The sequence below is a fragment of the Phoca vitulina genome, unplaced genomic scaffold (genome assembly GCF_004348235.1).
Source record: "Phoca vitulina isolate PV1807 unplaced genomic scaffold, GSC_HSeal_1.0 scaffold2, whole genome shotgun sequence".
NCBI classification, from domain to species: Eukaryota; Metazoa; Chordata; class Mammalia; order Carnivora; family Phocidae; genus Phoca; species Phoca vitulina.
Genome location: NW_022589705.1, coordinates 64081023 through 64103311, shown reverse-complemented (window position 1 = coordinate 64103311; position 22289 = coordinate 64081023). Strand labels below are relative to the sequence as shown.

At 54.5% G+C, this 22289-nt stretch overlaps 1 long non-coding RNA gene across 1 annotated transcript in view; it reads right to left on the bottom strand.

Moving 5' to 3' along the window:
* LOC116647903 overlaps positions 1–22289 on the bottom strand; it is a 126491-nt gene that overhangs the window by 15035 nt on the left and 89167 nt on the right. The window contains exons 2-3 of the long non-coding RNA XR_004302418.1: positions 7584–7730; positions 1141–1315 (exon numbers count right to left, since the gene is read on the bottom strand). This is a non-coding gene — a long non-coding RNA (uncharacterized LOC116647903). The remainder of the gene's footprint in view (positions 1–1140; positions 1316–7583; positions 7731–22289) is intronic.

Here is a 22289-nt window from a genome sequence, read left to right as displayed (position 1 = left end):
GGAAGACAGGCACAGTCGGAGGACCCTGGCCCTCCCCTTGACGTGTATGGGGTTGAATGGCGGGGCGGGGGAGGCAGACCTCCCCCAGCAGACACACCCCACTGCAGAATCAGGACCGGCCCGGGCTACAGGGACCTGAGCGGGCAGGCGGTGCGCAGGCCAGGGGCCACGGAAGGAGGGCGGAGAGGCAGTAGCCGTGAGTGCTCTCGCCCGCCCCCCCCCACGGTGGTCCCTCTCCCTTCATTGTCACGCAGCAGGGGGTGGACTGAGCCCACATGAGCAAGACATACATTTCTATCCTGTGGTTCTGGAGCCAAAGCTGACTGATAAAGGAGGCAAACGCCATCCCCTGGTCCCATCATCACGGGAGACAGCCACAGGGAAAGGAAGGAGTGAGGGAGAAGAGGGAAGAGGAGATGGGGGCGGGGCGGGGGGCAGCAAGCCTTGCACCTGGACATCCGGACTTCCCCTCACACAGAGACGCCAGAGCCCCCAGGAGAAGCATCAAGCTCATGGCCCACGGTGGGATGACAAAGCGTGTATTAACCGTCCTGATGCTTGGGATGACAGTGAAGCTAGCTGCCATTCTGAGTTCCTGCTATTAGGTTATTGAAGTGTTACCGCTAATCTTTATAACTCTTTCACATGATAGAGATTTTCAATTCATCAGCTAGTCATTGCTATCACTGTCCATTCATAGAAGAGGGGTCTGCGCCCTTGCTGGTACTGTGCCAAGGTCACACAGCCCAGAGGGGGCTGGACCGGGCCGTGGGGTGCCAGAGCCCGCCTCTCCCCACCAGGCCCCGTGGCGCTCCTAGGCTTGGCCCTGGCTCTGCTGGGTGGGCTCAAGGCTGGGCTGGCCATGGGAGCCAGCTTCTGTTCTGGGCTCTCAGCATGGCCTCCTGGGGCATGAAGGGGCCCCAGAAGCTGTCCTGGCCCTGGCAGGGTCACTCCTTTTGCCCATGGGGCTTATTAGGGAAGAATCCCTGGCTAGAAACAAGAGAAGTGTGGGGCATGGCTTCTCCTGCTCCATTCTGGACCTCCACGTTTTCCTTTAGGAAGGAGAGGTCAGGAGAGGGCCTAACAAATCTCCCAGCCCTTAAAGATTCTGCAAATACTCCCTTCCCCATCCGGCCCAACCTGCTCCGAAGGCAAAGAAGCAGATCTTGTCTTCATTCTCCTGCAGAAGCGCCATGACCCTCTTTCCCATCCGCTCATTCCTCTTGTAGATGAGCTCGTGGCGGAAGTAGCTGTCGATCTCCTGCGCTGTAACCTGCTCGTGCGGTGGGAGCGTGGTGTTGATGAAGCTGGGCAGCTGCAAAGGCAAGACAGAGGTGCCCTCAGTGCTCCCAGGGCAAAGACACCAAGCCCAGCAGAGCGGGCCACTTACCTTTCTTAAATGGCCCATGGAGTGGGCTATACCTTTTGTCTGGGTTTTTCATCAATTCCAAAAACGCTTTGAGAGGAGTGTGGTTATCCCAGTTTTACAAATGAAGAAAGCAAGAGTGGAAAGATCCAGAGACGTGTGCAAAGCCTCACAGCTGGTGGGGTGGCAACACAAGGAGGTATGGCTCCTGTGTCTCTGCCTTGTCGACCCTCTGCTTCCAGAACGCAGAGGGCCTGGGAGGCAAGACGGCTCTCGGCTCCTTTACTGTCCTCCCTTCAGCACCCAGCCCGGCGTGCAAGGGATTCGGGTCAGCAGGCGGGTGTGGGGGGTGAGCTGAGCCGCCCGGGGTAGCAGGGAGACCACAGAGTACAGGGTCAGGCTGGCCTGGATGCAGGCCTCCTTCTGATGCTGTGTGACTTTGGCCAAGTTACTTAACTTTTCTCAGCTCGTTTCCTCATGTGTGAGATGGGGATTAGGTGAGATGGTGGGTGCTGTCATGGGCTGCGTTAACAGCCCAGCCCACACTACAGAGAAGACAGGAGAGGTCACAGCCTCCAGTTTCCCCAAGACCTGAGCCCTGGCTGGCCACCACCATCTCCCCATTCCCAGCTTCACTACTTGCCAGGGCAGAACCAAACCCCTCCAGCCCTTCTTAAAAATGTCAACTGCAGGACCACAGCTGCCTCCCATAATGATGGTTCATTCCACAACCTGGCTTGGAACTTTCCACATTTCTCAGCTCTGGGCCCACTGTCCACACCCAGTTCTGTGGCCGGGGGCAAGTGTCACTGACGTGTTATTGAACTGGGCAGAGAGCTCTTTGAGTCCAGGGACAGAGTCCTTGTCATTCCTGGGCCCCCAGTGCCTGACACACAGTAGGTGCCCAGAAAGGTTTCTGGAACCTTGAACATAAAATCGCACTGTCCCCTCTCACTGTATTGCCTCTTCCTGGGTTCCTCCATACCCAGCATTTTGTCTTTTCGGCCTGGATGTCAGGTCCAGGTGTCCCAGCACCGTGGCCTCCAAGAGTGGGCAGGGCCTGAGAAAAAGCCACAAGCCACGGAGGAGATGGAGGCATGAGTCAGAATATCCTCCCTATTTCCCCATAACCGCTCACTGTCATTCCACCTTCCAAGCTCTTGTGCACAGGATGTCTTCCATCTGGAGTCTCCTCTTCCACTTCTCTCTTCATCAACTCAGGCTAATGCACAGAACACGAGGCCTCGCTGACTGATGGGCTAGCTAGGTGGAGAGTTGGCATGAGGAGATTAAAGTCCTGCAGGGCTTAGCCCCCAAGGGTCATGCGGCCCAGCCACATGGCTTTTAGAGCCACTGACAAGTTGTCAACACTCTTTCTGAGGAAAATGGAGACGTCAGCAGAGGCTGAGCCTTCAAGGATTTGGACAGGGCCAGGACATCTGTCTCTGATATCTGCCGGCCAAGCACCAGGGTGCTTCCCAGAGTGGGAGGGGAGGGGCTTCTCTGATTCACTGTTCTGGGATGACAAGGCAATGATATGACTGATAAAACCGTAACTTATTCAGTGCACAACCTGCGCAGCTGTATGCAGCAGCCCTGCCAGTACCCAATCAGAGATTGGTGCCCAACCAGAGTCGGTGTTTGGTAAATGGATAAACAAAGGAATGGAGCTCCTACCCCTTCTGCCAATGATGGAAGGGATGATTGGCAGCCCTGACAAAGCAGGACACATTTGGACATGATACAGCTCCAGGAAGGGCTTCTGAATGGGGGAGGAGTTGTGGCTCAAAAGGGTTATTTCTGGAGGCATGGCCCTCTCTGTTTCTCAGGTATGGGAGAGAATGTGGGATGATGTTGTACCAAGAAATAAACATTTGTTCCATCAGTGAATGAATGCATGAAGAATGAGCTGAGAGGCAACAGGTGGTTATGAAGGCAGGTCCCGGCTTCAGACAGCCAGGATAACTTGGGATGGAATCCTCCTTTTGCCACTTACCAGTTGGGTTGCCTCTCTATAACTGGCAAGTTATTTGTACTATCTGAGACTCCGTGTCCAAATTGGTAACATGGGAGTAATATATATTGTTGTAGGAATTAAATAAGATCAGTTTTGGAAAGTGCTTATTAGCACAGTGCAGAGCACAAAAAAGTCTTGACTAAATGTCAGCTTTGTACAACTAGCCTGGGGGCTGGAGCTGGCTTCATCATTTTCCCCTACAATGGCAGAGGCTACAGTGAAGGGTGGCCTTGAGCAGGGGGTAGAGACAGAGATGACAAATAGAAGCCCTCAGAATCACCAGAGAGCCATGAAGGAAGCATCCTGTTTTCCTTCCCTTCTGCCAAGGGTCCTGGCAGAGGCTCTTCCTCACCATGAATGTGCATTTGTGGAAAGATGAATCTCAATTCATTCCTTAGGGAGCTAAAAAAGTTTAACAAGGACAAAAACCAGAGAGTTCAATGTCAAAGCCACGAAGGAGTTCGGCTAGCCACCAGGGTTTCTGGGACTGCCCGGCAGCTGGCTGACATTCTCTGCATGTTTCATGCTGATGGGCCCTGGCTCCATGCCAAGGATGGGACTTGGGTTTGGGCCCAGGCTGGGATGGAAACAAATTAATGATGTCATTAGACTTGTCAGGAGCCTTAAATCTCCCGCAACAAGTTTAAGTGCAGGATGCACCATAGAATTTGAAAGAGGACATGTCAGGTCCCTGGGGTCCTAGAGCCATGAGTCCGAGGTGGGACGATGAAACAGATGGGCCAGGCAGGGCTGGGGTGGGGCCGTGGGGAGTGACTTCAGTGTAGGCTCCCCTGGCCCACAACCAGGACAGGGTCAGATCTGGTGGTCAAGTGCTCGGGTCTACTGACGTCACTGACCTCAGTGGCCTCATCCCTTCTCTTCAGCCCATCCATCCAACAGACAACTTCCACAAACTTCCGTGAGCATAGCCATGTCAGGCTAGGGGTCACAGAGCACCCTCAGACTGGGTCTGCTGCCCTGGATGAGGCTCACAGCCCAGTGAGGGAGTCATTGTGGGGTCCATGCTTTGAGAGGGATGTGGGAGTGTGGAGGGGGCACCTCACAGATAACCGTGTGTCCTGCTTTGTCCAGGATGGTCCAGTTTCATGGCTAAGGTAGACTGCCCCATGCCTGTTAATTTTTCTGACCCTTAATTATATTTGACCTTTCACTCTCCCAAGTGTCAGGGGACAGATGATAAGTATATGGCTGCTGTCCACCTAACACAGGCTGAGGGTTCAGACAGCACTTCCCTTGGGTCACCCTGTGATCGTGGGCATTGATGGTGCAAGTGACTTGGGAGCTTTGGGAGGTTGGGGCATGAGCCATTTCTGAAGGTGAAATGGTGGGGTGGGGAGGCAAGAGAGATCAAGACAGAGGTGCAGCCAGCCCCTGTCCCCCATCCTGACCCCTGCACATGTCAACCCCAGCCTCTAGAGGCCACTGCATCATCCTCTGCTGTGGTCAGAGACATCTTTCTGACCACATCCCTCTCCCGCTTGAACTCCAGGGCTTCTGCCCCTCAGCAGGCATTTTCACCCCCCACCCCCTATGATCTGCCCCCTGCTCTGCAGATCATTCCTCAGGACCCTCCACATCCCCCCACAACCAGGCAGCCAGCCCCTCCCTTCGGCCCCGCCCGGTAAGCTCCTTTCTCAAGCCTAGTTCCAACACCACTTCCTCCCTGCCTACGGGCAGTGACCGTACCCCTACATCCTGTGTGTCCTCAGCTCCCCACAGCTTTCGAGGCCTCTCGCTACTGAGGCAGCCCCATGTCCCGGACCCTTTCACCATCAGCGCACGGCCCTGGATTTAGCCTTGCTACCCCGACTCTAGGCTTTTCTGTGTCTGGGGGCAAGGCTGCCTAGTTCCTCCCTTGGGGGCTAGACTCTGCCTGCGTACCCAGGGGGTCCAGGGGAGTGCCGCCCAGTTTGCTATTCTAACTGGGTGCACCTTTCCAACTACACCCTCTGTCCCGCTTCAAGGACGGGCACTGCCAGGGGACCCCCAATGCAGTTCACCTGCCAGAGACAAATCAGTGGTTCTGGATACAGGCTCAAAGTAAATCTGAGCTTGCTATTGCCTGAGGTCATCCCCTTCTTCCCTCTCGCAGCTCCTTGTCATTCGCGGCCGCAGCAGGGCCCTGTCCTGCCCACCCCTGCCCCCAGCCCAGCTACTTCGTGCCCAGGCTACCCTGGGTGCTGACCAGGTTCCTGCAGCCGCAGAGCTCACCGGCCTCTCTCCCGGTGAATGACACAGGGCGGGCTCTGGCACAGAAGCTCACAGATCGGAATCGGGGCTCTCAGAGTCCTGAGCCTCCTCTGCAGGGTCTCTGGATCCTTCCTTTTACGGCCTCCACTGCCCGGAGCACAACACACCCTCACCTTCGCTCCCTGGACAGCCGTTCCCCGATACACACTCTGCGGCCCTGCCCTGGGCCTGGGGACGGAGGGAGGCGCGGCATGCTCTTGCCTCAGGGAGTTCTGGCTCTAGACGGTGGCAGGCGCACACAGAACCTCTCAGCCTGGTCCCCGGCTACACCTCCAGCCCAAACTCACACCCCTCCTCCTGCTCTCTCTTGCCTCTGCTGGAACATTCCGCTTCCTCCTGCCTGTGGCCAAGTTAGGTTCTTCCCTGACCTCTCACCTTGCAGGCATCCTTCCTTCTTGCCCTAAACTCTTGCTCCTCCCACAGGCCTCAGCTGCACCCTCTACTCTCCCTTGGAGCAAGGATCACACTTGGGTGCTATTGCTCATGGAACGTCCCCTTCTCTCCCGTCCGCCCCACTAGGGCGGCTCTCTCTGGCTGCCCTGCCCCCCACTGCCCCATATCCCTTTTCATAGCACTGGGCCTGTATTTACAACCCACTTCATTCATTCATTCAGCAGCTATTTGCTGAGTCCTGCTCTGTGCCAGGAACTGGCCTAGCCGATGAGAATATACTGTTGGATCAAACAGATGCAAATCCCTGTCCTCAGGGAGCTTATGCTCTAGTGGGGAGGACGAACAATAAATAATCACTTATCAATGAATCAAAATATGTAAGTATGTGAGAAGATGATAAAGACCATGGGGGTTAAATGGAGCATAATAAAGAGGTTGAGAGTGTGGGAGCGGGGTTCAGGCTGCAATTCTAGATCAGGGAGTTGGGGCCCAGCTCACTGAGATGATGATGTCTGAGTTAAGATGGGGGGTGAGTCATGGTGATACTTGGGGAAGGGCAAAGGTGAAGCATGCCAAGGGGTCCCATGGAATAGCATGGAGGCCCATGGAGCTTGAGTGGTAAGTGTGAGGGGAGCGCAGAGGACATGGGGTGGGGGTTGGGGGAAGACCCGGGGCCCACACAGGTCATTACAGAGACTCTGGCTGTTACGCTGAGAAAAATGGGAAGCCACGGCACTGTCCTGAGCAAGGAACTGCTCTTGAATGAGTGGTTAACCAAGCATCATGACAGAAGGCACAGGGGGCCTAGAGGGGTCTGGGAGAATATCTAACACCACCCAGAGGGTCAGGGAGGGCTTCTCAGAGGAAGTAACAATGGACCATGGCCCAGCAGGAGGAAAGGAGGAAGGAGGAGCCTGAACGGAGGCACAGTGGCATCAGCGGGCGGATGGCGTGGGGCATAGGTCAGCAGAACAAGGTCTGCGGGGTAGGGCACCTGGGCTGGGACAAGGTCAGCAGAGGGCAGGACACAGAAGGCCTCGAGTGTTAGAGTATCTTGGAATTTATCCCGAGGGCAATGTGGATGCCTGGTGGAGTCATGCTCAGCTCCTCGGGGTGCTCCTCACTCTCTACCCGCTTGTGGGTAGTCCTTCCTCTAGGGCTTGACTCAAGGCAGAATGCCCCCAGCTGGACTCAAGCCCAAGGTCTAACCATGAACTTGTTTCCCCTGGCCTCTAATTTCCCCAGATACTGAACTGAACTTCTCAGAGGCCTCCCTGTTCTTACAAGGCTAAGCTTTTACCACACACGCCAGACTTGAGTGCTGCTCTTGATAACTTGGGGAACTCGACAATTAAGTGCTGTGGGCTTGGACAAGTCTCTTTGCCTCTTTGGGCTTCAGTTTCCCCATCTGTAAAATGGAATACCAATCGGTCCTGCTTACCATGGCAGAGAGAAGATTGCCTGCACCAGGCACATAGTAGGTGTCTAATAAATGCTAGGTGGGTTCGGAACTGGGTGGGAGGAGGGGAACCTCACCTGGGATGTGTCATGGTTGAAGATGACAGCGTTGAGATCCCCGCAGTTGTAGTGCTTGATGAGGTCCTCCGTGGTGTAGGGCGCCTGCAGGCTCCCTGCCCGCACGCTCTCATGTTGCAGCAGAGTCTGGTTCAGGGCAAACAGCACCTGCACAGAGGAAAGAGAGAGGAATAAGGGCTGTAATTCTAGATCAGGCTGGGGGGCCTGACACCTCCAGGCCCGGCCCTCCTCGCTCTGGACTTTGGGGCAACAGGCCCTGAAACAGAGAAGGGGTGTGGGCCTGGCACCGGCTGGTGCAGCCTGAACTCTTCCACTGGCCTCCGGACATGTTCAGCCTGTTCTCATCTCCAGCCCTTTGCCCACATGGGTCCCCACTTCTGCTCTGGCTATCAACATCTTATCTAAGGAAGGGGCAAAATGAGAACCTAGTTGTGTCTGGGTTTTGGAATGATGGGTGTGTTTGTCTTTTGACTAAATTTTTCTTATTCCTGTGCTTAGGAAAGTTCTAGAATGAGCACAGACTAATTTTATAATCAAGAGCACGGCAAACAAAGCAGGACAAACACACGAACAAAACAAACAGAAAACCCACTTAGATGTCAAGGCCCCACCCAAAGGACACTTCCTCCAGAAGTCACCCTCACTGCAGGCAAAGTCCCAAGGAGCCGGGTCTCTCTGAATCTGACCCATGCTGGCACTCAGCACGTTTCCTGAAGCTCCTTTGCGCTCTGGGCCGCTATGCGGGGCCCTGGGAACACAGCTGCACCCTAACCAGACCGGCCTGGCATCAGGATCACGTGGAGCACCATACGAAAATATCAGCTGTCCAGTTCCCATGCCCAGAATTGGCATCTCCGAGGGGGAGCCCAGGATGTGTATTTTTAACAGGCTCCCTGGGAATGACATTAGAGGTCTGATTGCTTCTGCCATGAGGACCACACTCTGATGGAACATGGCCTGCCCAAGGAATGGGGGCCCTGAGAGATGATCTCAAAAGTCCCATTTTAGATGGAGAAACAGGCCCACGAGGGGCAGGGACTTGTTCGATTCTGCACAGCTAGCTTCATGTGACGGTGTATCCCAGACCCCCCTGGCCAACAAAAGGGAGGAGTCTGACCATGATTTGGGTGCTTTAGCACGGGTGCAGGGAAAGCTGCTGCGGTTCCTGGGCAGAAGGTCCGGAGGCTGTCTCAAGTCCTCTGTCCTTGCTGTTGCCCAGCCCCAGCCGGCCCGCCACTCTTCAGGCCTCGCGCAAGCTCTTTGCCCATCATCTGTTTGCCACCTTGGACCACAGTCCCCGGCCTCCCACCTCACCAGCTCGGTCCCGAGCATCTCCCACTGGGCCCAGTGCAACCCGTCCCCCTCCCTGCAGACCCCCTTCCCTCCCCCGTCCCATAGTTGTCTGCCACAGGCACCTTTTGAAAAGCACAAATCTGATTGTCTTCCCTCTCTTTTTTTTTTTTTTCCTCAAAACGTTCACAGGTGCCTCCTCCCCTCAGAGTAAAAGCTGTTCAGTAGAGGCTGCAAAGCAGTGGCCTGGACCCTGCTGTGGCCGATGACCTCGCTTCCTGCTCAGTCCTTGTGACTCCAAACACCAACTACTCAGCACTCTTCTGTCTCCGAGCTTCTGACATGCTGTGTTCTGTGCATGACAACCTCCTGTCTCTGCTCTCCACTTGCAAATCCAGACTCGGCCTTCCAGGCTCTGCGCAAATGTCTTCCCCAGGAAGCTTCTCTGACCACCTGGGGGCTGAGTCAGGCCCCTCCCGGAGGCCCCCACAGGCTCCTTGCGTGGCAGACCGACACAGTAGTGGCTCCAGACCTTAACCTGTCCGCGTATTCATGCCCTTGGCCATGGAGCTCTTCGGCTCCCTCCCATGCTGATATTGTGACTCTGGATATAAGTCACCAGGACGTACAGAGGCCTGAAAGGCAGGCTGCTGCTGCCTCTTGTACGTCCACGGCCCTGACAGTAGCCCATGCTAGCCCACCGGAGGATGGGCAGGGCCGAATTGCCTCAGTTGTCCCACTGAGGCCATCCCAGTCCAGCCAACAGACAGCCGGATCCCGGACGATATGAGTAAGGCCAGCTGAGCCTAGGAGGGCCCACCTGCCACTGGGTCCAGACACCTGAGCAGACGCTCAGTGCTGGTGCTGCCGAGCACCGTGGTGATGGACAAGCGACCTGCCATGCTTCTGTGTCCCCCACCCCGGCGCGAACATGAGATGGGGCCTGCTGTTAGCTAGCTGGCTCTCCCATTAGGCTCTGAGCTTCTCGAAGATAGGACTGGCGTTTTACTCGTTTTGTGTCTGCAGCTCTCAGCACGGGGCTGGCAACGAGAGGATGTCGCTCTACTCTTTGCCTAGTGCCTTAGTGCCACCTAGTGCCACCTGCTGGGGTCAGTCGCCTCCTATTTCAAAGCTACTCAGTAAGCCCCTCAGACTAGACCCTAGAACTTTGGCACTCTGTCTGCATTTGGGGCATGATGCCATCACGTGGCAGAAGCTCCCACCTGTGACGCCAGCCACCTCATTCCAGAACACACAATCTGAACAGAAAAGCTCACGTAATAAGGTACACAATGTGCTGACGTGGGCAACGGGGCCAAGCGTGCTTGAGAGATCACCTCTGCCCGTCCCCTCCCACTTTTGTATCTGGCAGGCGGAGAGCTGGATAGCGCTGGGGTGCAGTGGCCCAGGCTGCTCCCCCTAATGAGCTGGCTGGGGATGAGGTCAGACCCCACCTCTGGGCCTTCTCCAGGCTCTGGCGAGCATCCTGAAATTCAATCTGCGGCCACCTGGTGCAGGGTGTCAACGGCAGCCTGGTGGCTGGGATGAACCGCAGGAGGCCGTGGCCCTGTTGCCGTGCACGTCACTAAGCCAACAGGCACGTCCTTCCACACGGAACAGGCCTCGCATGCAAGTATCCACGTCCGGCTGGAGCGCTCTACTTCCCTGGGGGGCTGGAGTACGCAGGCTTCCCTTGACCACGCCCGCCCCGGCATACACCTGCTGCTCCTTGGAGGCTGCACCACCTGGCCTGGGGTGAGGTCATCCATTCAGGTGCCCGGAAGACCTGGCTAGAGGGGAAATGGCTCCCCTGGGCCTCCCTAGACCCATGGAGTCACTTCCGCAGTCCTGTGGCTTTCGTGGAGCGAGGAGGTGTTCCGGTGAGTTAAGCACATTACAATCTGCAGGGTGCTAAGAACAGTCCTGCGTGTAGTGAGAGCTGGAGGAATGCTTGCTAAATAAAACTTGGAAGAAAATACTCAGACTTGAACCTTCCCAGAATGGAGCTGGAAGGGCCCCTGTAGGTCATCTGGTCCAGGGGTTTTTTAAACCTTTTTTGGCCATAGAATCCTTTTTTATTGTTATTTTCCAAAGGAACTTTACTTGGAACTCAGTATGTGGAGTAGATAAAAGTGGAACTTTCCCCGATTGATGTGAGGAGACCGGCTAGAGCCTGAAGTCCTACAGGCTCAATGCCCTCATGCAGCAGAGGCTCCCATGGCTTCTTTGTGGAGACCCATGGGTCTCCTGGAGCCCAGTTTGAGAACCACTGATCTCATCCTGTGCCATCACCATATAGAAGAGGAAAGGAGACAGGGGCCCAAAGTAGGCAAGAGAGAGCTCACCCAAGCCCACACAGGAAAGCTGGGGGCAGAGCAGACTCAAAGCCAAGCCTGACGCCCAGCCTAGGACCCTTTGCGGTGCCACAGGTTGGGGCTGGATTTCTGGATGTTCACTGGCACAGCCCAGGTTCATCCCACACACTTTACCACACCTGTCTTCCTTTTGGAGCCTCTCGAAACAGCCAGAAATAGCCACAGGGTATTTTTTATTAGCATGTTGCATACAGAAAACTGAGAGCAGATCATTCCCAGTGTGGCACATGCGGTGTGGTGGGGTTTGGACAGAAACCCACGCCTATCATTCTGGACTCCCATGACCCTCAGGCCAGGTTTGGTGCCTCCCACAGACACCTGTCCCACCCCCCCACCCCCGTCCCGGTCTTGGCACTTATCCCATGAAGTGTCCGTCTCCGGTGATTCCCCATTCCCTGCCTGTGTAGACCGAGAGCTTGGTAAGGGCGGGAAGCCGACCTCTTTGTTCACCGGTCACTGCTGGAGAGCAGATTTTCATGAACTGTTTTGGAAGGCGGACTGCTGACTGCCTGTGACCTGACTGACTGAGTCACATGCTCTTTCCCCACACCTCCCGCCTCCTAGCCATCTTTTGCAACTCATACAGAGGTCCTCATCTGTTCATCACTACGGTCGCCATGTTTCTTGAGCACTTACTCTGTGTCAGGCATCTTCTAAGGTCATATTAATTTATTTCATCTTCACAGCAACTCTGAGGGAAGTCTGATATTAGCTCCAACTAATAGATTAAAAAACCCCAACCTGACAGCAAAGAGACAGTAACTCACCCAAGGTGACAGAGCTGGAGAGGGATGGGATGTGCACTCGGCTTGGGCAGGCCAGCCCTGGAACCCATCCTCCTAACTGCCCACTGCCCACTGGGGCTTCCCTCTGCTCTCCCTGGGAGACAGCCAGCAGAGAGGGTGTCCTGATTCATAGATGGGAAACCAAAGAAGCAGACGGGGCCCAAGGCCACATGGCTTGTAAAGGGCAGAGCTGGGCTTTGACATGATGTCTGGCTCCAGACCAGGTTCCCGTAACTGGAACTTCAAAATAATATGTGCTTCTTCAAAAGCATTCTTGGTACTTCCAACAGATACAGGGAAGCTCCACTTATTCATTTATTCAACAAACATTTACGTTCTGTGGATTCTCTGCAGGGATCTGGGGTTGGGTGGGTTAATTGGGCTTGGTCTCCACCTCTATGGACCTCATTTCAGAGGCAGATATCCCAACTGACCATGACAGTAGAGGGTGGTAAGTGGGGCCTCTGAGACCCTGTGCACAGGGACGGAAGAGCCTCGCCCTGATTTCTGTCTCCCTCCCATTCACCCTGAGTTCCCAAGCCTGGCGCTGCTCACAGCTTCTCAAGCCTCCATGCCTTGTGCCCCCAGCCACTTTAGAATAACAAACCCTCCTCGCCAAAGCTGCTGTGGCCCACTCTAGGATAATGTTTATGATAAAGCTTTGACATGGAATAACAAACACTGGGTGGAGGCTAGAGCCGCCTTGCTCCCCCTGGTTGACCGTGTGTGGAGGCCCAGCCACTGGGGAGGACCCGAGCATCCCAGGGCCGCCCCCCTCGCCAGGGCTGGCCTGCCAGGAGCTGGCCCGCGGTGTCTGCTGAGTGTAGGCCCGGAATTTAAACACATCTTCAAACACAGGCCTAGGATGGAGTGAGGCAGGCGCCAGGAGGGTGGGGACAGGTTTATTGTTCCAGATTAGTCTAGTAAACAGTCCTGAATGGGCTGGGATGGTGAACACCGAGGCCTTGGGCTTACTTGCTGGCCCAGCACCATCAGTGTGAGGAGAAGCAGCAGGACCCCCTCTGTCAGAGAACATGCTGCAAACCCAGGGCTCCTTGCGACAGGCCTGGCTCTCAGGCTGGGGTTCTGAGGTGGATGATGAGCACCCCTCACCCACCCCAAAGCACAGAGAAATCACAGCAAAGGCCCCAACCTGCTCAGCAATGCTTACTGAGTCCCTGCCATGCACCAGGCACTGTTCTAGATGTTGGGAATTTAGTTAGGGAAGAACAGACCCAAATCCTCCTCTCATTGAGCTTACCTGCTGGGGGCAAACAGAATAAACAAGATGATTAGCGAAGTATTAGTATGTAGCATGTTAGATGCACACAACAATGATTCCATTGAACTGGGGACTAAGACTGCCTCCAGCCACTTGGAGCTCGTCATGCTTCCTAATCAACAGGTAAAGAAAGGAGTCACTGTGCTAGCTGGCGTGACGGATCCTGACCAGCAGGGAAAATGGACCGCGGCCCCACAGGGAGGTAGAGAAGAGCATGTCTGGAGAACACGAGATCCCTCAGGGTGCCTCCTAGTATCACCACGCCCTGTGATTAACCGACGTCAATGGAAAACCGTAACAACCCAATCCAGGCAGGACTACTAATGGTCCAGATCCTTCGGGAATGAAGGTCTGGGTCACCCCACCCACTGTGAACCACAACCAACCGTGGTGCCTTCAAAAGGTAAAGGGGATCACAGGAGTGTAGTGGAAGTAGAAGGGAGTTACAAATAGCAGCTATGAGCACAGGACCAGCGACAGAAGGAAAAGACAGAAACAAAAGCAAAAGGTCAAGAGTATTCCTTCCTTATTTTAAGAATACTTGTATGTGTATAAAATACTTTCTTCTCTCTCCTTTTTCTTTTTTTCTCCCCCACGCATGTAGCATAAGACATATTGACTCTATATCATAGTATTTAAGTATTGTTATCTTTACATTGTTGTATTTAAGCTACGGTATATGAAGGAGAAGAGTAAACATTACCCAAAGGCTTTGCCTCCTCATCTGGGGAAGTGCATTCTGGTTGCATGCAGGACCGCTGTATCATGTTAGGTAGAATTATGACCTTGCTATTGCCTTTATTTGGAGATGAAGTATGGTTTAAGGAGATGCTTGTGGGTGCCAAGTTAACAAGGGAATCACTTATGATGGTTACTTTTATTTGTCGACTTGGCTAGGCCATGGTACCCAGATATTTGGTCAAACATTATTCTAGATATTTCTGTGGGGAGACTTTTTAGAGGTGATTGACATTTAAATCAGTAGACTTTGAGTAAAGCAGATTATGCTCCAGAATAATTAGATGAGGGTGGGCCTCATCCAATAAGTTGAAGGCCTTCACAGAAAGAGGCCAACTTCCTTCGTCAAAGAGAATTCTGCCCACACACTGTCTTTGGACTGAAACTGCAGCATCAGTTCTTCCCTGGGTCTCCAGCCTGCCAGTCTACCCTGTAGACTTTGGACTTGCCAGGCTCTGCAATGTGTAAGCCAATTCCTTAAAAGAAATCTATCCATCCAATCCCTCCATCCATCCATCCATCCATCCATCCATCCATCCTATTGGTACTGTTTCTCTGGAAAACCCTGACAAATACAGTATGTGTTACAGAGAGAAAATAAAGCAGGAAAGGGGGCAGGGAGTGATGAGGTAAGGGGGAATAGCAGGTGCAAAGGCCCTGTGCGTGTGTGAGGAACAGCAGAGGCCAGGGTGGCGGGAGCTGAGTAAACAAGGAAGACACTGATAGGCGATGAGGTCAGAATTGGTTAGTAGGCCAGGTTCCACGGGCCATTGTAAGGATGCTGAGAAACCATCCCCTACCACAATCCTTTCAGAGAATGGATTGTTATTTCCATGTGACATATGAGGAAACAGGCCTTGAGGATGGTGAAGTCACCTGCATAGGGTCTCAAGTTGACGAACTGGAACTGGGATTCCAATTCAGGGCCAGCTGACAGGTGCACAGGATTCTCATTTGTGCCGAGTTCTTCCCAGCCTCAGGCCCATCCCCTTGCTCCTGCTCTGCCTGAAACCACCTTTCCATGCCCCTCTCTCACTTGGCTGCAGGGGCTCCTTCCTCAGGAGGGCCTCCCTGGGCTGGGGGCCCGGCAGGTTCCTGCATAGTGCCCCCAGAGCACCCAGGGCTGTTGGACGCTTGCACTCCCCCAGCCTCACAGCTGTTTCATGCTCATCCTTCCTGCTCTATGGTGATGCGCCAAGGGCAGGCAAATCATCTGACTTGGTCACAGCTGGTCCTCCAGCAGAGAGCACAGTGCCCAACACACAGTAAACGCTTCAGAAATATTTGTAGAATGAATGAATAAAAAGCTGAGCAAGTTAGCCGTCCCAGAACCCCAGCAGCTCCCTGCCTGGACCCAGTCCCCCCCATGGCACAGAGCTGGGAAAGCTGAGCCCCCGGAGCCCTGAGCTGCATCGGTCTGTCAGTGCTCGGGCTTGGCGTGGAGGGTAGCTCCGCCTCATGGGAAGGTTTCTCCAGCCTGGGGGAGATTTCTTCAAAGGTTAGAGCCCACCGGGGTCTGGCTGAGGTTTATTTGTTTATTCTCCTTGCCCCATTGACAGGACCAAAGCAGTGCCGACGACTTCCCTGCTTCCTGCTCATATTCTGAGTCCCCTGAGCCTCCAGCACAGAATCCTGTCTCCGGACACTGGGCTACTGAGCAGCAGGTATCCAAATAAACACAAGGTTTCCTGGAGCGAGACACTGGCTCTGGGCTGGCAGGTAGGACCAGAGATCTTGTCTCCATCTGAGTCTAGACTATGAAGTCCTAGGCAAGTCATTTTCCTTCCCTGGGCCTTGGTTTACCCACCCATGCAAAGGCCCAATTCACACATTCAAGGAAGTATGTATTGGGAAATTATCAGATGCTGTTCTAGGCCCTGGAGGTGCAGCAATAAACACAACATTCACTCCAGTGGGAGGAAGCTGACAATAAACAAAAACAAAACTAGCAAAACATCCATGTTAGAGACAGATTGATAGTGGCTAAAGAGGAAACAAGGTAAGGAGCATAGGAGGGGTGTGTGTGTGTGTGTGTGTGTGTGTGTGTGTGTGTGTGTGTGTGGGGGGTTGACATTTTTGGGATGATGCCCAGTAAAGGCACAAAGAGAGGTGATGTTGGAGATCTGAAGAAGGAGCTGAGGCAGGTGGTTCTGTGGACCCTGAGAGAAGACTGGTGTCGAGCAGAGGCAGCAAGTGTAAAGGCCCTGAGGCAGAGGCAGGCCTGCTGGGTGTGAAAGGCAGGAAGGAGGCCAGTGTATCTGGAGAGGAGTGAGTGAGGGGGAACAGGAAGTGAGATCTGTCTCAGGTAGGACCCAACAGAAAACAGATGGTGCGTGGTCAATGAAGTGAGTTCCAATGAAATAAGTTCAACTGCAAGGGTAACTGAGGCATGTTGAAAGATGGGAACATCGACAGAGGTGCGGACAGGGTGGGGGCACTGAGGGGTAGCAGCGGTGGAAGATTTCCTGCCCCAAGCCTTAAAGGGAAAGGGGGGGCGGTGAGGGGCCTGAACGTCGGAGGACAGCACAGCTACCCCTCCCTGGCCTAGCAGGGAGAGGGGCGGGCGGGGGCACGGACTGTCCCAACTCTCTTCCCCTCCTGCCTACAGCCATCTCCTGCCAGCACGCCCCACGGACGTCGGGATAAGGGAGGCCAGGTGATGTCACATCAGGTCTGGGCTCCGAGCAGGGAGAACAGAGGGTCCATCTGGAGAGGAAAGGGGATTTCCAGGACCCGGTCGGAGGTATGGTGGGGTGGGCGCTGGGGAGCACATCCCTTAAGGCCTGTGGCTCCCCCTGAGTGAGATGGGAAGGCCCGAAGCCTGAGCAGAGGAATGCTGTGGTAGCCCTGCTGATCTGGAATCCAGGAGGGACAGGAGTAAACACGATCAGATGGAAAATGAAGGCAGCTCTGTATTCCTCCTGAAGGGGGAGCAAGTGAGCATGCCCCCCCCTCCCCCTTCCCACCCCTTCCTTTTTTTTTTTTTTTTTTAAGATTTTATTTATTTATTCATGAGAGACAGAGAGAGAGAGAGAGAGGCAGAGGGAGAAACAGGCTCCCAAGGAGCAGGGAGCCCGATGCGGGACTGGATCCCAGGACGCTGGGATCATGACCTGAGCTGAAGGCAGACGCTTAACCATCTGAGCCACCCAGGCGCCCACCATCCCTATCCTAAAACCCAGCCACAACCCAAAGAACCATGGACTTGGCTTCCAGCACAGCCGGTCCCGGCTCCGTGAACACCCACCGGTCAGACCCCGGCGGCGCTGGCCACATCCTCTCTCCGCACTGCAGTGTGGGCTGGCCGAGCCCTCTGTGCTTCCCTGGGCGGGCAGCGGAGGCTGACTCACCCTCGCTTTCTTTCCTTCTTTTCTCTGAACGCCTAGTTTCTCCACCCAAAGACCACCCTTAAAGATCCCGGCGTTCCTCTTCTGTCCTTCAAGTCATGCCAGGAAATGCTCATAAATCCGGAGCCACCCACACGAGAAGATTAGCATTCTGCTGGGTAGGGAGGCTGATAGCCAGGCTGGGTATGGGGGAAGGGGCAGGCCCAGAGGCTTGGGGTCTCCAGGAAGGGAGCTGATGTGGGTTCTGTCCTGTTGGAGGGCAAAGGGGTCCCCTGGCTTTCAGTTTTAGGCACAGGTAAGCCCGAGGCAGACTGGAGACCCAGATCAATTGTGGGACCCCCTCTCCCGGTCACAGGGTCCCCCTCTGAAATATGAGAGTGTGGGAGTACCTCTCAGCTCTGGAAGTCATGCTCTATGAGCATAACATTTTAGGACAGCAATACCCTACCACCACACAATTTAAACAGTCTATGATTCTAGACACTTTGCATATGGAAGCTCATTTATTCTTCATAAGAGCCGTGTGAGGCCACCATTAGTGACCCCCTTTTACCTACAGGGAAACCAAGCTCAGAAAAGTAAGTGACCTCCATGCTCCCCCATCATCGGGTCGATGTGGACCAGTGCCCCAGCTCTGCCAGACCGAGCGCACCAAGCCCTCCCAGCCTCGGTGTCCATTCTCTGCCGTGAAGCTTCTTTGCTCCCCAGTCACCACTTCTGATCTCTTAAATTGAATATACACTGCAGGTGGAGAAAAAAGAGCAAAATGTATCAGAAAGACCCAGAGAATCATCTAGGCCAACCTATTCTCATGCATAAAGCTGAGGAATGTCAGGTGGTGGAGGAGATGGACAGAGAAACAGGCAATTATAAGACCAAGTGGTAAGTTAATGATAAAAGGAAAAAACTGGGGCCTTTGGGAGGGAGTCTGTGAGGCAGCCTGGGCATCGGTGAAGGAATCAGCTTCAGGCTGGGCTGTGCAGGACGAGTGGGGTTGGGAGGGAAGCGCGTTCAAGGTCGAGGGGCCCGGAAGCGCATGCTGTTCTTAAAGCGCATGTGTCAGGCATTAGGCCCGGAGAGGGTCCAGGGTGGAAGGCCTTCCATCTCAGCCCACGGGCTCTGCGCTCCACCCAGCTGGCGGACTCGGCTCTTCTCTGCTGGCTCATCAGCTGTGAGGCTGACATGGGTGGGGACGCCAGATGTGCAGACTGACACCTGCACAGGGACAATGGTGTGCGTGGCGGGCGGCGAGTCAGCGGTGGCCATGGTGGCCACCACCATCATTATTACTATGAAGTGGCTGATCCACGGAAAGCTGTAGCTTTCCTTTCCCTGCTGTCTCAGACCTGCCTGCTGACACAGCTGCCTAGACTTCAAAAGGCAAGTCTCCATTTTCATTTGCAAAATCAGTATGAAATTCCTCGAGGGCTCGTCTAATTCCTTCTGGTCTGACCACACGGCAATTACCAATGTGCAGGGAGGAGGGGGAGGGTCTCGCAGGCCCTCCAGCAGCGTGAGGACCTCGGTTCTGGGTCCCGGGCAGCCGCCAGGGAGGACGGCACTAGAGCGGGCACCTCGGGGGGCCCGGGGCGCGAGGCGAGGGCTGGCCCTGGGAGCGCTCCGTGCTGACCAGCGAAATCGTTCGTCAGCTATGCCCCAGCTACCAACTGCTTCAGAGACGGAGTGTGTCTGTCTAGCAGCAGGAGGGGCAGGGCTCTGGCCCAGGTTCAAATGTGCGTCCTGCTATGTGCAGGCCATGTGAAGTTCCTGTTCTGGCTTTTCTAGTGATGTGCTGCTACGAGAATGTGGCACAGGCCCTTCTCCTCTCTGGGCCTCAGTTCACCCATCTGCCAAGTGGGGAGACTAAGATTTGTCCTCCCCGGCTAGGGAGCTGGCCCCTTAAAAACCTCGTAAACATTACTGTCCTTCCTTAGGGCACTTTAAGACACTTCTGTTCCCCTAAGCAGCAGCAGGTGGCTCTGAGAAGGGGCAGAAGCTAACACGTGTGGACTGGATTCTCATTCACTCATCAGTGTCCAGTGTGGATTAGCGCCAGGCTCTGTGTTGGCTGCTGAGGCCGCAGAACCAAATCAGCACCATTTCTATCCTCAAAGAGCTCAAGGTCAGGGGTGGAGTGGAGCAAGGAAGGAGGTGCCCAAGGAAGCCTTGCAACAAGATGCTAACACACCGTGTGAAGACTGGGCACCGGGATGAACTCGGAGCTGTGGGAGCCACAGCAGGAGGGACTCATCCTGCCGGGGGGGAGGGCCACATCCGGGATTCAGGGGAGGCAATCCGATCCGCAGTGGTGTCTATGGGATGTCTGTGGGAGCGTGCCCTTGTCATGCAGAAGAGAAAGAAAAGGAATCCCAGGTGGTGTCGATGTCCATGCAAAGGCCCAGAGAAGCTGGCCACTTAGGGGGAGTGTGTGGATGACCCTGTGGGCTGGAGTGCAGGTGCGGCTGTGAGGAGCACGAGATGGGAGGGAGCAGGTGCAGAGGAGGAATCCGGAGCTCAGGCTTCATCAGAGGAAAGGCAGGAAGCCCCAGAAGTGATGAAACTAGGAATGAATAGTCAGGCTTTCCACCTAGAAGCTGCCCTCTGGCTGCTTCGTGGAGAAAGGATAAGAGAAGCACGGACTGCAGGCAGGAAACAGTCTTGGCCCTCTGTGGGCCTGGGGTTCTGGGGATGCATGGAGGAAGTAAATGCAGGCTAGAATTCCAATTCCTTCCTGATTTAGATGTTCTAGAACCTTCCAACTTAGGGCTCTGAGTCTCTTTCCTTGCCCACTGCTGCCCCCTCTCCCCTGCTCCGAGTTTTGGGGACTGGCCCTCCTCCACCCCTCCTCCACTTCAGGAAAGCCTCGAGCCTCATCCAGGGGGAGCAGCTAGACAGAGAAGGGGCCTGCTAAGAATGGCAGGAAAGAAAGAAGACTGCGTGGGGCTGGCATGGGGCCCGTGGCCTTAACAGCCCCGGGGGATGGACACTCTTGCTAGCATACATCAAAGGAGACAGCTGCACAGAACTTGGCCTCACAGACAAAACTAAAATGCAGTCCCAACGTCTCCCGCTTTTCACCTGTTTAAATTCACAGGTGACACATCCCGGCAGCAGGATGGGAAAGTTGAGAAGGTCAGGCGAGGGAGGGGTCTTAGATCCTGCAGAGGCTCCTCGCTCTATGGAGAGGATGCTGAGGTCCAGAGAGGGCAGGAACGTGCCCAAGGTCACACAGCAAGTAGGGGATGCAGGCTAAGGCAGGAGTGAGGCATCTGTCTGTTTTACTTGGGCAGCTCCGGTCTCCTCTGCCCCCTTCTCCCTTCTTTCCCCCCATTGTGGAAAAGGAAAATGTTTTTAGACCTGAGGCAAAAGAATGTGAAACTGAAACCTGAGCCTTGGGTCTTGGGAAAAGAATACAGAGAAGTCAGACACATTCTGGATGAGCAAAGAGCTGCTTACTCTGCAGACGGGAAGTACTCAGGGCTACCCAAGCTTCCTTCTGCGCCCCTCTGACCTGGGAGGGCAGGCCGAGTGTGGGCCTGTGGGAACAGAGAAAGACCCCCACGAATGCTGGGCCAGTGTTCTTCCAGGATCCACTGTGGGCAGAGGGAGGAGTGCTCCAGCCTCTTACTTAGCTCCCTGCCGGCAGCCTTCTCAGGGGGCCCCAGGCCCAAGTCGGCACTCCACTGCCCTTCCTGGACCTGCCACGAGGGCCCCGCCATATGGGCGGCAGGGCTCCTTGCTGGCCCCCACTCATCCACACCCACACATCCATCCTGCCCCTTCTGCAAGCTCACCTCCTCAGAGGAGGCCTCCCTTCAGCTCCAGCCTGTTCTGCCTTCTCCTTTTGTGAACTTCTGCAATTGGGAAGGGCAGCAGCAGGCCAGAGTTTCTTTCTGTCTTGGGGTGTCTGGGACTCTAAGTGACCAGGAATTGTGTAAGAATGTGTGTGTGCACATGTGTATGAAGGAGAGAGTTGCAGATGGAGATAAAGATAGATACATAGAAGACAGATAGAAGATAGATTGATCAATAGATGATAGATTCGGGACAGGTATAAGGTCTTCCCTGTGCACTATCCACACCATGAAGAGGCTTAACCACAGACTGATATTTGCACATGTAACAGAAATCCCTTCTGGGCCAGGAGCTGGACATCAGTCCTTGGGAAGGCTGAGGTCAGCATGTTCCATTCTCCCCTTCCTGATACCAAGCAGCCCCATCAATCATTCTCCATGGTCCAGGCTTCAACCTGGTCCTGCCATGTGTGTGTCTTCAGCCTTCTCTCTCTCCATGCGTTCCCTTTTACTATTATCTCTACTTGATGTTGGAGGATGCTGCACAGGGTGATCCTGGGCTTTGAGGCCAAGGGTCTGGGCTGCATACTATACCCTGAGCATCCCTGACCTGATGCAGGGCCCATTGGATCTAGGCCTAATAGGGAAAAGGGATGGTGTGTGTGGGTGTGAACTTAAAAAAAAGCAACACATAAATGAGACCACAGCACCCCCAGGCTTAAGTCCTTCATGGCTCTGTTCTGCTCTAGGAATAATGATTGACTTCTTCAACCAGGCCTTTCAGCTCTGCTTGGCGGGACCCTGCCTACTTCTCAGATTCACCTCACTTCCTGTCCTCCTTGCTCTGTGTTGTCAACATTTGCCTTTATGGGGTTTTTTGGAATATGCTCTTTCTTTCCCACTTCAGGGCCTTTGCACATGCTGGTCCTTCTGCCAGGCATGCCCTTTTCATCTCTCTTTCTTTTGCTTCATTAATTCCTCCTCATATTTCAGATAATGGTTCAAGCCCTCATCACCTCCTGAAAACTTCCCTGATGCTCCAGTCAGTTCCGGGGCCCCATTCAAAGTTCTCCCACACCCTGTACTCCTCCTTCA